General features: G+C 38.1%; 1 pseudogene; it reads left to right on the forward strand.

Annotated features, from left to right (window-relative positions):
- The first annotated feature begins 6570 nt into the window (after positions 1–6570).
- On the forward strand, positions 6571–13192 carry LOC110343360 (annotated as a pseudogene).
- Positions 13193–15716: the final 2524 nt, after the last annotated feature.

Consider the following 15716-nt stretch of genomic DNA (forward strand, 5'->3'; position numbering starts at 1 on the left):
AACAAACTTAACTGGGTGGTGGTGGCACACACCTTTAATTCCAGCACTCAGGAGTCAGAGGTAGGTGGATCTCTGTGAGTTTGAGGGCAGCCTGGTCTACAAATTGGGTTCCAGGACAGCCTTTAAAGCTACACAGAGAAAGCCTGTCTCTAAAACAAAACAAAACAAAAAATCCAACAACACTTAATGATGCCTAACACACAGGAAGAGGTTTAAAAAAAAAAGCACTGTCTAGTTTTAATACTATATTTAGTACCAACCCTCCTCAAAATTTTGCATATTCATTCTTTCTTATTTCATTTGTGTGTCTGAATTGCTCTTAAAATCAAATTTAAAACTTTGAGGACAGATACCCCCTCACCCTTCCACCCCACTCCTGGTAGTTGTCATTGTGAGACTGAAGGAAACGAAATAAACCCTCTAGTTTCCTTAGCTTTTGGTTACTTGCTCCCACTAGACTTTAAAAATTCCTAATTTGGGAAATCCCTCTGTTAAACAATATATTAGCCTCCTTGGCTTTGTTGTAGATAATACCTTTGATTCATGAGTCATGTGATAATGATTGCATTAATTACTTTTCAGGGACTTGAATGACATTTTTGTTGGACCTGTGTGGGTGCCATTTGTGGATCAGAAGGCTGAATTTTATCCTTAGAACATATTAACGTCAGTTTCTGGATGTGTCCCAGAAGAGACAGGAGGTTTGATTGTGCTTACATGGGCCACTGCCTTCTTCACCGTACTCATCTTTTCCTAAACCAAAGACCACCCTGACTTCCTATCACACCACCGTCCCCTAATCCTGTTTTCCAGAGGATAGGCTTGAGACTTGTTGCGAACACCGTCACTGGGAGTAAGGTCTTTGTCTTCCGCAAAACCTCTTTCAGTGCTTTGCAGTGGGAGAACAGGCCTAGTTTGTTAACGCTTAATTCTATTAGAAAAGTGGTGATCATCATTGAGGACAAAACAGATGTTTTCCCATAGTTCTTAGATTCTAAAGTTATAATGTCTCTACATTTCCTCTTAATAAGAAGAATGCCGTGGTGTCTCTTTGTGGAGGAAATAAACCATTGTCTCCTTATAAAGTGGTTCTCAAGTGACATTTTGAATTTGTTTCTTTAAAACTATGGCAGACCACAGACTTCACAGAGCATATGGCTGAGCCCTCTGTCTTCAGATGAAAATTTTGGGGAACTTTTCCTGTCTGTTGTAAAGCAGTATGTTATTGTGATTTAGAAGAGTAAATTTTTTTTTTTTTTGGTAAAGATTCAGGCATTATGCTGGGCCTGCCCCTGTCACCTGGCAGGATGCACTCAGGCAGTACGCTGGTCAGTCCAAGTGCAAAGGACCCCTTTAAAAGAAAGACCCCACCCACTTACGCCCCCCCCCCCACTTTCCCTCTCCTTTTCTGCTCCCCCCACGCTCTGTTCTCCTGGGGCAGACAGGATTTTTCCTGTCCCGCCTCTTCTGTTCTCTGTGTCTCTTTACCTCTTTTCTTCCCACGAACCTCCGTTCCCTTTCTAATAAAACTTCTCACGTAAGCTGTGTCTACCTGGCATGGTTGCCCCTCGCCTTGGTCTTCCTCATGTGCCATGGAATCCGCCAAGGTTCCCCTCATGCTTTATCATAACAGTAAGGCCACCATACAACTTAGTATTTTTTTTTTTCTCCTGCTTATTTCTGGCTTCCGTTCTCTCTTTGTAGACAATACCTTAAGATGTTACAAGTTCAAAGCAGGAATGGCATGATATATTTTGTGGTCTGTGATCCATCTGTGTGTCAAACAATAGCATTTAATTGGAGTTGAGTACCTACAATGAACTTTCCTATGTTGTTACCACTCTTTCTCTTCAGCACGCGATGCTTCCAACACTTTGTATTAGACAATGCGTATAAGAATAACATCCGATGTTTATGGGACAGGTTAGATAAAATTTCCATTTCATCTAACGCTTTGTTGTCTTTGGAACAACTTTATCTGCTAGGCATTATTGTCATTGGAGTTTTAGAGACGTTTTAGATGAAATAGTTCAATAACTTTCTCAAGCTCAGACAATAAGAGAAGAGGTAGTGTGTATTCACCTCTGTTTTAACCTCCAACTTTTATTCTTTTAACCTATCTACCTCTGTTTTAACCTCCAACTTTTATTCTTTTAACCTATCTACCTCATAAAGGAAAGACGGTTTTCCCACAGAAACATTGAAAAGTATAATGTTCTTCCTGATAATTTTAGACTGTACATACATTTTGAAGAAAAACACAAAAGGAATTTTCCTACTGTTTGAAAAATTGGGTTCCATTGACAGGGTTGTCAATATTCTTCATTTTTTCCAAGTTTTAAAATTTAAATCTACCAAGCCTACTTCCTACTCAGCCCACCATGCCATATGCTCTTACGTAAGATGGTGTTTTTTTTTTCCTCATCTCGGCCTCCATGTGACACCATATTGTTCTGAGGCCTGTGGAACTGAAGATTCACTCCTCTCTGCTTTCTCACTAAGAAATCGTGTTGTGCTGATAAACGTCAGTTGAAAAATGTCCTACCAGCTTCTTTCAGTTTGATCGAAATAAACATTAAAAGGAAACAGAGCAACACTGGATAAAATGAGTACCTTACAGTACTTCTCAGATGGAAACAGGTTATAGTGATCAATGTACAACTACAGCTTTCCCCCATTGGCAAACTTGAAACATGATTTATTCTATATATATTACCCTGTTTGTGATAAGCAAAAAAAAATGGAAGAAGACATTTTCTTTCCCAGAAAGTCTGAAGAGGGATAAATATGAACAACCAGTTCTTGCTCCATTTTCTACCACTCTGAGTAAAGCAACAAATGGCTTATGCTCTAGGCTAACACTTTATTTTAACTCAGAAATGACAGCACTGTATTAGGTGGGTATTTGATGCAAAGGTTGCTAGCATGAATTTTTTTCAGTTTGAGGTCAAACTCAGATGACTACAGGATGAGTGAGATGGGTCATTGTGCATTGGGACTTCTGTGAGTAAGAGGCTGCAGGCCTGGCCTGAAGGGCAGCTAGCTGAGTACATGTCTGTCTGTGTTGGTTGGTGAGAATAAACACTAAGAGTTGTCAAATTTAGGTTTTTTTTTAAAGATATATTCCTGAATTCATGGTTTCTGTATAGTGTTTCTAATTTGAAAAATGTTAAGTCTAGATAAACTCTATGTTTGCTAGAAATATCTCATTGTTAACTAGGATTTGGCTTTGTAAGAAAGATCCACATAGAAAATTTGATTTTGAAGTCTGGCATATCATGATAGGTGCTTCTTATGACATCACATGACATTCTGCAATGTCAGTTGGAAGGCATCATGAATCAGAACTATTCTGCCTTAAGTCTTAGAAGTGTATGGTTCTGTTTCACATGCCTTATCAACTGGCCCCATCCTTGCCCTGAGTAGTTAACAAGGCAGTAGCCATGTGATTCCATATTGAATTTCACTCAGCTTGTCCCTTCAGATAAATTCAGAGTGTCTAAGAAGAGAAAAAAATGGATTACGCATTACTAATATGTACATCAAAACCTTCAAAACTGGTGCTTTTTTAAATATGTGTTTTATATGTGTTTGATGTTTTGAGACAAGGTCCTTTAAAGTACCTTTGTAAGTGTCAATAGGTGACATGATTGTCCGATTTTTATTATGGTGAAAGACTCAGTTTGAGCACAAAATCATACCACAAAAGCTTTCAAATTTTATTGGTCCTGAGAAATGAAATTTGAATTTTACTATACACCTGGAATGGTTTACATACTTGTAGTTCCAAAACTTGGGAGGTGGAGGCAGAAGAATGAGGAATTCAGCAAAAGAGTGATATCAAGTCTGGCCTAGGCTACATGAAACTCTTGTCTTAAAAAACTGAAACAAATTTATATCATGATATCAGGTATTTTCAACATGCTAAGCATTATAGAAAGCTGTAAATTTTAAAGGGTTCCAATCACTCTTTGAAGAACAGTAATCATTAAAAATAAGGTGAAAAAAACTGAAGTTCTGAAGAAATTTTAAGGTTTCTGAATGTCACAAATCTAAAAGGGACAGACTGAGGGTATCATTGACTCAGACTAATCAATTCTGAAGTTATGCCTTTCCCAGTAAATGCTTTTTTTTTTCATGCAATTCATGAAAATGCATTACTAGGAATTAAATGACATAATGCAGCAATATATCATTAATTAGTGTAAATACAAAGCTTTGTAAGTATGAAAAGCACAGGAGAGCTGCCACTAAATACAAAATACACTTTGTAGCTGAAGGGTGTTCCTGGAGATTTTCTTGTCCCATCATTTCCCTCCGTATCTTTATCCTCAAATAAAAACACAAAAACCTGTATTCATTATTAAACTGTTGACCGATGGCTATGGCTTCTTATTGACTAGCTCTGTCTTAATTATTAACCCATAACTACTAATCTATGTATTTTTACATCACCTTATCTTACCAGAGAATGCCTGTCACATCCTATCCCAGTCTCTACAATTCTCCTAGTCTCTTACTTCCGCCTATCTTCCTGACTCTATTGGCCAAACAGTGTCTTATTCATCAACCAATAAGAAAAACATACATACAGAAGGACATCCCCCATCAGAAGGGTATTGTAACAAGAGATAGATAAGTGAGAACTTTCAAAAATATATCTTTTATCATTAGGTTTGTTCATAGACTCTCCCCTTCAAATAGCTCAAAACATGCTTATTTCAGGACTTGAAAAAATGGAGGGTTTTTGTACTGGTTTCCTTGCCCAGCAGTTACTGTATTTGTTTACCTAGTATTCAGTACTTCTCAAAACCATGGACTGTCTTCCATTCATTTTATGTATGTATTTATTTATTTATTTTGAGTGTTTCAAATGTAAAGATAAATCTGTTTTTATATTTGCCAGATGGTAGCTTCTTTAAAAATATTTTTTGGTTGAATGTCTAAGTAGTAAGATGCCAACACAGGACTAGAAAGATAGCTCTATCCATGAAGTACTCAACTTGAAAGCATAAAGACACAAGTTTGATGCCCAGAACCAAGGCAAAAAGCCCTGGCATGATGACATGTACCTGTTTCATCACTGAAGATGCAGAGACAGATGGATCTCTGGGGCTTACTAGCCAGCCAGCTTAGCTTAGTTTCAGATCAGTGAAAGGCCCTGTCTCAGACAGAAAAGGTGAGGGAGACATGTATTAAGCAGAATTCATACTAGATTGTTTTGAATTAGCTAGCATCGGAATCAGGAAGTATACCAGGTGTGGACAGTAAGAGACCAGAAAGCAGAAGTGAAAACAGTTTCCATTCAGATCTCGATGACATGGAATAAGGTAACAATATTTTTCTTGGGTTTATCTTTAGTTCAGAACTTCATACTGAGAATAGTGACCAAAACTCACGGCACAGATGCTTTGAAGAGACTTTTTCTTCTCAGCTAAAAGGGAATGAATCTGGCATGCTGTGTAGGATAGGTATTAGGAACTGGTCTCAGACTCCCTGATCAACTGACTCTGTGGTTCCCAGGTTTGCTGTAATCCCTGCATCGCTAACCCCCAAGGTGTTTGGTTGCTGTGGTGCTATTTAAGCTACAGGACAGCATACTGGTGAGTACCCTGGGACATGGTCCAGAGAGCTGTGATTCACTTCAAAATCAGCTTGGAGAGCCCTTCACCTGTTTCTTTATTGAACATTAGCGACTTATACTAGTTAGCCTGTAAACACCTAACCAGACCTAAGAAGACAGTTCCTATAACTGGGGAGGACTTTCTCAGAACTTTTCTCAATAAATCCCAGTGTGTTCTGGGATGTCTGTTTCAACAGGGAGAGAACTGATCTGTATGCTACAGCATACAGGTATATGTATCATATCTAAAACTTCAATAAAATATTTTAGTTGGAATAATATAAATGAAAATTTCCTTTCTACGATTTTGATGCTGAAAATAAGTTGAGGATTAACACACAACTTAGCTAGACTCATTTACACCAGTAGTCATACACTCAAGGTGATGCTACATCATAAAAGAGAGGAAGTTCAATACCCTGAATAAAAATATCTGTAAAGTAATGTTTATGAACTTTTAGAAAAATAGAGATATTTTACAGTTTTCCTTCAAGATTTGATGTGTTCTTTACAATGGTACAACAATGTGTTATAAGCATTCAACATGCAACTCATTTATATACTAACACTGCTCATTGCATAGGAGGACAGAGGAGCTCCATTGTGTACAGTTTTAAGGAAAAAATAATTTTATTTGAGCTCTAAAGGGCTTCCGTTTGTGGCAACCAGATGATATCTTAATTTCTTATTTTAAGGGTATTTGGCTTAATTCTGATAGAGAATGTTTCTTTATTTACATGTATCTCTTTATACTTTAAGGTTTTATTTTTATGTTTTTCTTTGTGTTTTAAGTGTATTTTTCCCTTCTAGGTTAGATCTATTTATTGAAACACATTGTTCATATCTTACTTCCTAACTGGAGCCAATACAATGTGATGGATAACTTAATGATATTAATCCTGAATATTAATGTATCTTCTGGGATAAATTTGTCACACATTTTTGTAATGGCCAATTCATACACAAAACTGATATTTAATGCCCATGTAGAATTTTATTGCTTGGAAGTCATCCTCCCCAATTATGCATTTGTCCTAGTTTTCAACATCATCTAGATATAAATTTAATCAAGACCCTGGGACTGTTCCAGCAGCCACCAGATGAGGAACTATTTCCTTGGCATGAGCTACAGCTCCCCAATGTGGTCGTCCCCCTCCACTGTGACCTGTTCATCTATTCGAATCTCACCTCTCTGGATTGTGCTGCATCTGAGAAGATTGAGGTCTTAGTAAGATATGCTACCCAGTTTATCATCTTGCACAGCAAAGACCTAGAAACCACAAATGCCATCCTTCAGTCAGAGGAAGATTTGAGATTTAAGAAACTAAGAAAAAACTGCATGTGTTGAGTTACCACACTCATCAACAAATTGTATTGCTGATTCCAGAGAAACTTGCAGCTGACCTCAGATACTATGGGGCTGTCAGATATCCACGCTAAGTTAGCCGATAGATTTGAAGGATCTTATAAAAGCACCTACAAGGGCCTTGATGGCGAAACAAAGTAAGTAACTTACAATTTTTTGGTGATATTTATGGATTGCATTTCTTGTCAGGAAATGCTTCACCGATCATGTAGGAACCAAAACAAATAAACAGGGGGGAACTCAGAAGTGGAATTTCTAGCATTCCTTCACAGTATTGTAATAGGGATGAGGCAGGAGACAGAATGCAGAGGCTTAAACTGGTAGAGCAAGGATAATAAAACAGAGGCCAGTTTGTGACTGATGTTCTGGGTAGTGATAGGGGGTGTAGATGTAGAAATAGGGTGGCTTCTCAAAGGAGGCAACACAGGAACAAGAAGAAAGTATGAGATGTAGGAAGAGAAGGAAGAAAGTGTTCATTTCTAGGAAATGGCACGGTTTAAGATCCAGGAGGCATAAACATAAAGTACACGTGCATGAAGAATTAATGATGAATATGATCTGTTTAAGTCAACACACACTGAACATATGCTATATGGCAAGTATTGCTTTGGGCACTAAGTGTAAAAGTATTAAGAAATGATGAAAAATGCTGTAAGGACAAGAGAAGAAATAAAACAAGCAAGGTAAACTACTAGGAAAGAAGTGTAAAAAAAAGAAAGAAACTGCTATAACATAGAGCAAGACTAGCTGGGGATTGAGACTAGTTTGTATGAGTCTGTGTCTGTTAAGGAGGTGTATTAAAACTGACGTCTGAGTTTACAGTAGGAAAGAGATTCAGTTGGGGGAAGTAGAGCACACTCATGAGAACATCTTAGGGCAAGGGTTAAGACTCCATTATAGGACTGACTGAGAAAGTATCTGTGGTTTGAGGAGAGTAACCTGGGTGAAAAGTTGTTAGAAGGTGTTATTTCTTAGCCCCTTGTAAGGAATACAGTTTTTCACTATGTTTCAATGGGAAGTCACTGGAAAATTCTGACCTGATCTATGCTGCTGATTACAAAGATCACATGTATAGTAAACATGTGTAATGGAGAAAAAAAGCACAGAGTAAGCATTTGGGGGGTCATTGCAGCAGTTCAAGTAAGAAATGATGGTAATTTGGGCTAGGCTAGTATCATTGATTACAGAGTAAAACCATTGAATTTCGCATTAATTTTGGAAGATAAGTTTATTTCATATTCTTTATTTCTGATTTGCATGTGTGTGTGTGTGTGTGTGTGTAGAGAGAGAGAGAGATAGAGAGAGAGATACAGAGAGACAGAGAAATTTGTCTATGTTCCTTTTGTCTATTGAGTGAAACCTTGCTTTTGCTTTGAAATCTGACAATGTAACAGCCAGACATAAATATCATCACATGCACAAAATCTTTTGGAGGAGGACTAGTTAAGAAGAAGGGAGCCAGAGATATGAAAGAGGGATAAGAGGGGTAATGGGTGATGAATACATCAAATATTAAATTTTTAAAAATACGTTGGAGGGGCCTGGCAGTGGTGGTGCTTTAATCCCAGCACTCAGGAGGCAGAGGTAGGCAGATCTCTAAGTTTGAGTCCAGCCTGGTCTACAGATTGAGTTCCAGGACAGCCTCCAAAGCTATAGAGAAACCCTGTCTTGAAAAAAAAGATACTTTGGAGGCTACAACAACACAGACTGGAAGTTTGTATGGTGAGTAGACACTGAGTAAGGTGATTAACGGTGTCTGCTAAATTCTTTATTTTCCTTCCTCACTGGAGTGTTCAATGTCCACTGAGGACCATCTCTTTCATCTTCTACTTGGTGGCACTTGTCGCCACTGTAGATTCAATTCAGAGCCTGGTTCTTGAGCCTAGCACAAGGACTGAGAAAGATAACTTATCTGATTCATCAAAGTGTTGTATAAACCAGTATGTGATTCTTTCACTGGTTTCTTTTCCTCAAGTGAAAAGTGTTCAGCCAAAGGGCATACAACTTTAGAATACCATTTTTGGCTATATGTTTGGGATAACTGCTGGAGGAAGTCAAGACTATTCCTGCTTACAATGGCTTGTCAGTTCTGTCTCTACTTGATCATCAGATCTATTATGCAATATAGTACACTGCACAATGTCAATTGAATCTAATAGGCATATCTTTTGGGTTTTTTTGTCTGTTTCATAAATTAGGAAATAGTTTTATTATGTTTCTGAGAGGCAGAAAATCATATTTTGTATGTAGTGGAGTTAACATTGTTTCAGGGCAAAGGGGAAAAAAAAGAGAGTCACCCCTTTGCTTTTGTAGTATGGCTTAATAGGACCCAAATTTCACATTAGTGATTTTTTTTTCAGAAACTTGGAATTCCTGCACGTTTACAGTACCTGCTATTAAATGAAATGAAACCCTGAGGCCCCAAGATTTACAAACCTTTACAGCCAGTCATTGACAGCTCTAGCCTGATTTCCCCAGTCTCTATCAGAAAAACACAGAAAGCAGAAATAAAATGGTCTTGACTGCTCCTCTGGCAGATGCCTTACCCACTTCCATTTATCTGACACTTGGCATTTTTTTTTACTATCAGTGCTTTCTTTAAGCAATGTCTACTTTCAAGATTTGCTTCTTTTTAAAAAGATTAAACCCAAAGAATATGTCTGTAATTATCTAAGAATAGGAAGTGTTGATGGGGCAGTATATAGATCGTTAGTGTATGTATCTGAAGACTACATTCTGAAGCCTGGGTAGCTTTTTCTGAAAGCAGAGTCGGTAGGGAGAGATCTCATGTATCTGCAAGACTGGCCACGCTCATTTGGGCGTGGTCACAGGTACGTTGGGGTAGGAGAGATAAAGGGAAGAAGGAAGGGGCTCTCTCGCTCTCTTGGGGCTGGATCGAGGTCTGAGACCAACAGAGCACTGAGCTCAGTGATTGGCTTCTCATGTAAGTGACTTCTTTCTCTCTAATAAAGTATCATACAACCCCCCCCTTCACAGTATCCTTGGCGTGGCTCTTTTACCATCATTACTCAAGTGTCTTGAGATTTAGAGGTCCTAATGGACTATCAAGTTCCTAGTCAATTTTGAGATCAGATTACTGGTACAGTCATTCAAATTATCATAGCTTCAATTTGTTTATCACAACAATATGAACATGAAGGGAACAGTATAGTGTTTGTCCAGTGTGGTACATTAGTCTTGATCAGTAGCTCTGAGTAAGTTTTCATTTCATTTCTTTTCAAAATCTGCATCTGAATTGACTAAAATTATAGCTTAATAAGTATATTATCGCTAGACTTGATGATATGCTTGTGGAAGCTACAAGTTCGTTTGCTGGTTTTAGCTTTATTCTGACTGAAACTGTTTTCACAAGATAATTGTAGTAACAGATTTTGAAATAACACAGGCAAGGATGGCTGTCCCAAGCTTTGATGAACCACACTATTCAAAGCCAACTTTTCAATCAGCATAAGAAGAAAGAGAAGACACATTGTACTAACATGACAAAGGTACTGCCATCTTCATGAGCTCTGTGTATTGTTCTCAAGCCATGCATCTATCTATCTTTCCAGATTTACATTGTTAGTATGTTTTAAAATTTTTTTCATGCATTATATTTTGATCATATTCCTTCCCCTTCCCTAACTCTTCCCAGATCCTCCTCCTTCCTACCTAACCAATTTTATGTTCTTTTTCTCTCTTAAGAAAACAAAACAATAATAACAGCAAAAGAACACACACACTCTCTCACAAAAACCAAACCAAAGCAAAAACTCATGGAGTCCATTTTTATATTGGCCAACTACTTCTGAGTGTGAGACTTATTTACCCTAGAGCAGCGTGGTTGTGATACTCAGTGACACTCCATTGGAGAAAACTGATTTTCCCTCTCCTGGTGTCTATCTATTAAAAATAGCTCTTGGTTATGGCTGGTAGTTGTGCTGACTTCTACTCCATGCTAAGATTTGTCTGGCTTGAACTTATGCAGGACTTATACATACATGACATTAGGAAAACTCCATTAACTTCTTTCCCACTGATACAGTTCTATGCTTAACATCACCAATGGTCTTAAGCAACCCCTGTGAAAGGATTGTTTGTCCCCCAAAGGGGTCAAGACCCAAAGACAGAGAACTGCTGCTTTAAGAGAACACCCATCTACTCAGAACGGTATGCACACTTGCTGCTGAGAATTCCTAAGCAGATAGAGTCCTGCTGGCATTAGGAGACATCAAAATCTTCCCTGAGTAGTGTTTTATACCTAGTGCTTATGTACGTTTATAAAGAACTCACACTAATAACCCTATACATGGAGAGTTAAGGAAATGCTAATCTACATGAATCAATGCTGTGACCAAGCACCAAGAAAACTAGTCATTTGAATAAGACTTCTAATACCCATAGACTCAGATATTCTAATGCTTGGTCCCTGGTCGGTGGCCCTGTTTGGAGAGATTTAGGAAGCAGAGGCTTGCTGGGGAAAGGATGTTACTGAGTGCAGACTGTGAGAGTAGAAAAGCTTCAGGCCACTTCCAGTTCTCTCTCTCTCTCTCTCTCTCTCTCTCTCTCTCTCTCTCTCTCTCTCTCTCTCTCTCTCTCTCTCTGTCTCTCTCTCTGTGTTTCATGCTTGTGTTTGATGAAAATGTGAGCACTCAGCTCCCTGCTGCTTCTGCCACCACGCCCATGTTTGCTGCCTTTCCTCCCCACCATGACAGACTTGTGTCCCTCCAGAAACATAAATCCAAATGAACTCTTCCTTCTGTAAACTGCCTTGGTCGTGGTGTTCTATTACAGCAACAGAAAAATAACCAATGCAAAAAGCAACTCAAAGAAGGTACTGTTTTGACTCACAGTTTTGGGGGTACAATCTACCAGGAATAGGAAGGTGTATCTAAGGTTGTGGTAGCAAGAGTGATAAGTTATGGACCTTACCTACTCACCTCAGTGCAACAGGAAGCAGACAACAGATAGGAAGTGGAGCTGGGCTGTAATACCTCAGGGCCGTGCTCCAGTGACTCATTGCCTCTGGCAAGGCTTCATCCTCTAAAGAATGTTTCATAGCATTCAAAAACAGCACATATCTGGGGACCAAGTGTCCAGATAATGATCCTATGGGGGAAATTTCACATTTAAAGCACTGCATGAGTCATTCCATGTTCCTCAACAAAACTGTCACTTAACTGATACATTAAACAAACCAATATCAGCATTGCCAAAAGCCCACCTTGTTGGGGGCGGGGCGTCAGGGAGGGCCAGAATTGTAACTAACTTGAAGAGATGATTTCAATTATGGGATCTGTATATATTCAGGGTTTAGAAAACCGGGCGGCAGTGGAAACTTTCTCTGGGGAAAGTTACTCAGACTAAACGGAGATAGGATTCAGTAATTATGTAGTGATTTTGATGGATGTAGCTAGCAAGACTGCAGGCTGAAAACTTCCTGCTTCCTCGGTAGATGGCAGAAGCTTAAATTACTAATGACCATCTTGGCCTGAGTGCTTTCAGTGCTGAATCAATGAAACAAAAATAAAATAAGGTGATGGTTAAAATTGTCACTCAGCCAGTTTGCAAAGGAATGTAAAATCACATCTGAATTTGGGTTCTGCTGTGAAACTAGTCCTGTGACCTCCATCATTTCAGTTAGCTTTTTTTTTTAGTTCATTTCCTCACCTGTGAAATAACAGCTACCTCACACCCGCATAAGAGGATTCAAAGACAAAGCGAAGCATCTAGAAAAGTTTTGCTTCCTGCTTCCTTTTGCTAAAGAGGTTATTGTTTTACCACAAAAAAAGAAGGGAAGGAGCCTTGTTCTTCTGAGAAGCCTAGCAGTAGAAACATTTATCTGACATGTTTTTGTAATTTCAAGCAGCAATATGTGAGCATCTTTTGTGGCATCAAAAGCAGTGCTTTGTGTCTTTAAGAAAGGGATAAAAGAAATACAGCCTGGGGAGGCCATTTATCTAGAAGGCCATTGAGTGCCCTTCACAAAGAGGGATTCCGCTTACTTTCCTGCTATACATCAGGTACAGCCATGAAACATTCCATTTTCACATATGGATTCCTTCCCTTTGCTGTAGGTTAAAACAATTGAACTTGAAGGGGGCCTTGTGGAAGACTATTTCGAAGCTACCTTGAGAATAAGCACATACCTTATAGCCTACATGGTCTTTGACTTTGAGCCTCACAACCTCATCAGGGTCTGAATTCTGAATTTGCACCCACTGTAGAAGCGTTCTTGGCACATTTTCTCATGCTTTTTTTCTTAAATCAAAGTTGAAGCTTACTTCTCACACTAAAAATAGGTTGAAATTTATATTAAAATGATTCCCTGAAGCTGGATGGTGGTGGCACATGCTTTTAATCCTAACACTCTCTGAGTTCCAGGTCAGCCTGGTCTACAGACCTAGTCATAGGTCAGCCAGGCTACACAGAGAAACCCTGTCTCGAAAAACAAACAAACAAAAAAGATCCTGAATCTTACCACCAAAATGTAACTACTTATAGCAGTAGGTTTTGTCTTCTAAATATTTTGCATCCATGCCAGTATATATGATTTTTATAGTAAGAGTATATGCAAATATTTGTTTCAAATTATATATATGTAGCAAAACAATAAATTATGATTTAAAATTTGATTTGATAATAATTTGACTATGTCAAAGAGCTAAATGTCATTTTTCTATGATAATATATTTATATTTTCATAGCAGTTTATAGGGGCCCTTTAATTAATTTAACAACCAGTTTTAGCAAATTGATGTTTCCAATTGTTTTCTATACCTTTTATTCTCTCAATAAAAAGGTCTCTGTAAGTTTTGGTATCTTCATTATTTGCAAAATTTTGACTGTGCCCATTAATTTTCATTTATTTAAATCTTTATTCATATCAATGGAGACACTAAAGAAAAAGAATTTCATACTATAAGAAATCAAACTATAGACTGTTGGTGGCGCACGCCTTTAATCCCAGCACTCGGGAGGCAGAGGCAGGCGGATCTCTGTGAGTTCGAGGCCAGCCTGGTTTACAAAGCTAGTTCCAGGACAGCCTCCAAAACAATACAGAGAAACCCTGTCTTGAAAAACCAAAAAAAAAAAAAAACAAAACTTCAAAGAATGGTGACATGATGTATACTAAAATGGCTCCAAAATGACTAACTACATACATATTATTCTTATGGATATCTAGATGTGTTTTATGAGTTTGTGTCTCTAGATACATATCATAGTATCTCTCTGCATGTACATATATGTACATAGACATAGTATGTGTGTGGGGGTCGGGTGGCACTTAAACTTTGCCTGCCTCCATGAATTAATATCTTACTTGTACAGTATCCTACTAGAGTGGTATTGGGCACATCTTATAATTTCCTGTGTTGTGTCCCCTTTGCTTTATATATAAAATACTATCACTATTTCATGAGAGTTATAGTATTAAATTATATGTTATATGAAATACTTTGTGCATTGCCTGGTGAACTGCACGAAAAAGAGAGAGCTGTTTAAATATCCTTTGCACAGTCACTCTGAAGGAGTTCAGCTAATTCAAAGCATGAAAATAGCTCTACACGTGGAAAACAAGAACACTGCAATCCAGTTTTTTTTTCCTGCTGATCAGCTAGATAATTTGGTAGCGTTATTAGATATATTGCAATGTATTTTAGGTTCTGATTTCTAGTTTAAAACAAACTAGATGAGTGATGAGCATTGATCTTATGAATTGTTGTTAATTAGCATACAAAATAGTAAGTTCCCTTATGACATTTTCATACATAATTAGTTTGGTTTTCTGTTCCCTTCCTCCCACACACACTCTCTCTTCTCCCTGCCCTTACTCTCCACTTACAAACTCTGGCTCCAGTTTACCCTTTCTATTTTATGTCACATGTTCTATTACCCTCCTTACTCTCTTTTCTAAAACTATTTCCCTTCTCATGAACCCCTTTCTATGTTCATAACCTATACTCACACTCACTCCTCTGTAAGTATACATATATAAAAATTAGAAGCTAGGATCCATGTATGAGAAAGCATTGTGTAGTTGGTCTTTTTTTTTTTTACTCTTTTGCTTTTTATTCTTTGGGGGTCCACCACCCAGCTCCCAAACAAATCACAAGGAGTCTTATTCTTTCTTATTAATGCCCAGCCTTAACTTGACTTGTTAATTTTCTTAACTTAAATTATCCTGTCCACCTTTTGCCTCTGGAATTTCTTTTTTTACCTTCCTCTATTTCTGTGTGTATTTCTTGACTTCCTACTCCATGGCTTGCTGTGTAGTGTGGTGGCTGGCCCCTGATGTCCTCCTCTCCTTCTCCTTTATTTTGCTCCTCGATCTTTTCTTCCCAGATTTCTCTTCTGCCTGCCAGCCCTGCCTATCCTTTCTTCTTCTTTGCTAATGACCATTCAGCTCTTTATTAGACCAATCAGCTGTTTTAGACAAGCACAGTAGCACAGCTTCACAGAGTTAAACAAATGCAACATAAAGGGATGCAACACATCTTTGCATCATTAAACAAATATTTCACAACACAAATGAATGCAACACAACTTAAAGTAATATTCCACATCATATGGATGGCATTTGTCTTTCTCAGCTCAAGTTATATCATTTAATGTAATATTTTCCGATTCCACCTACCTGCCTCTAAATTTTACAACTTTATTTTTCTTTACAGATGAATAAAATTCCATTGTGCTCATGTATCACATTTTCACCATCCATTCATC

The sequence above is a fragment of the Mesocricetus auratus genome, unplaced genomic scaffold, assembly GCF_017639785.1.
Source record: "Mesocricetus auratus isolate SY011 unplaced genomic scaffold, BCM_Maur_2.0 Super-Scaffold_100018, whole genome shotgun sequence".
NCBI classification, from domain to species: Eukaryota; Metazoa; Chordata; class Mammalia; order Rodentia; family Cricetidae; genus Mesocricetus; species Mesocricetus auratus.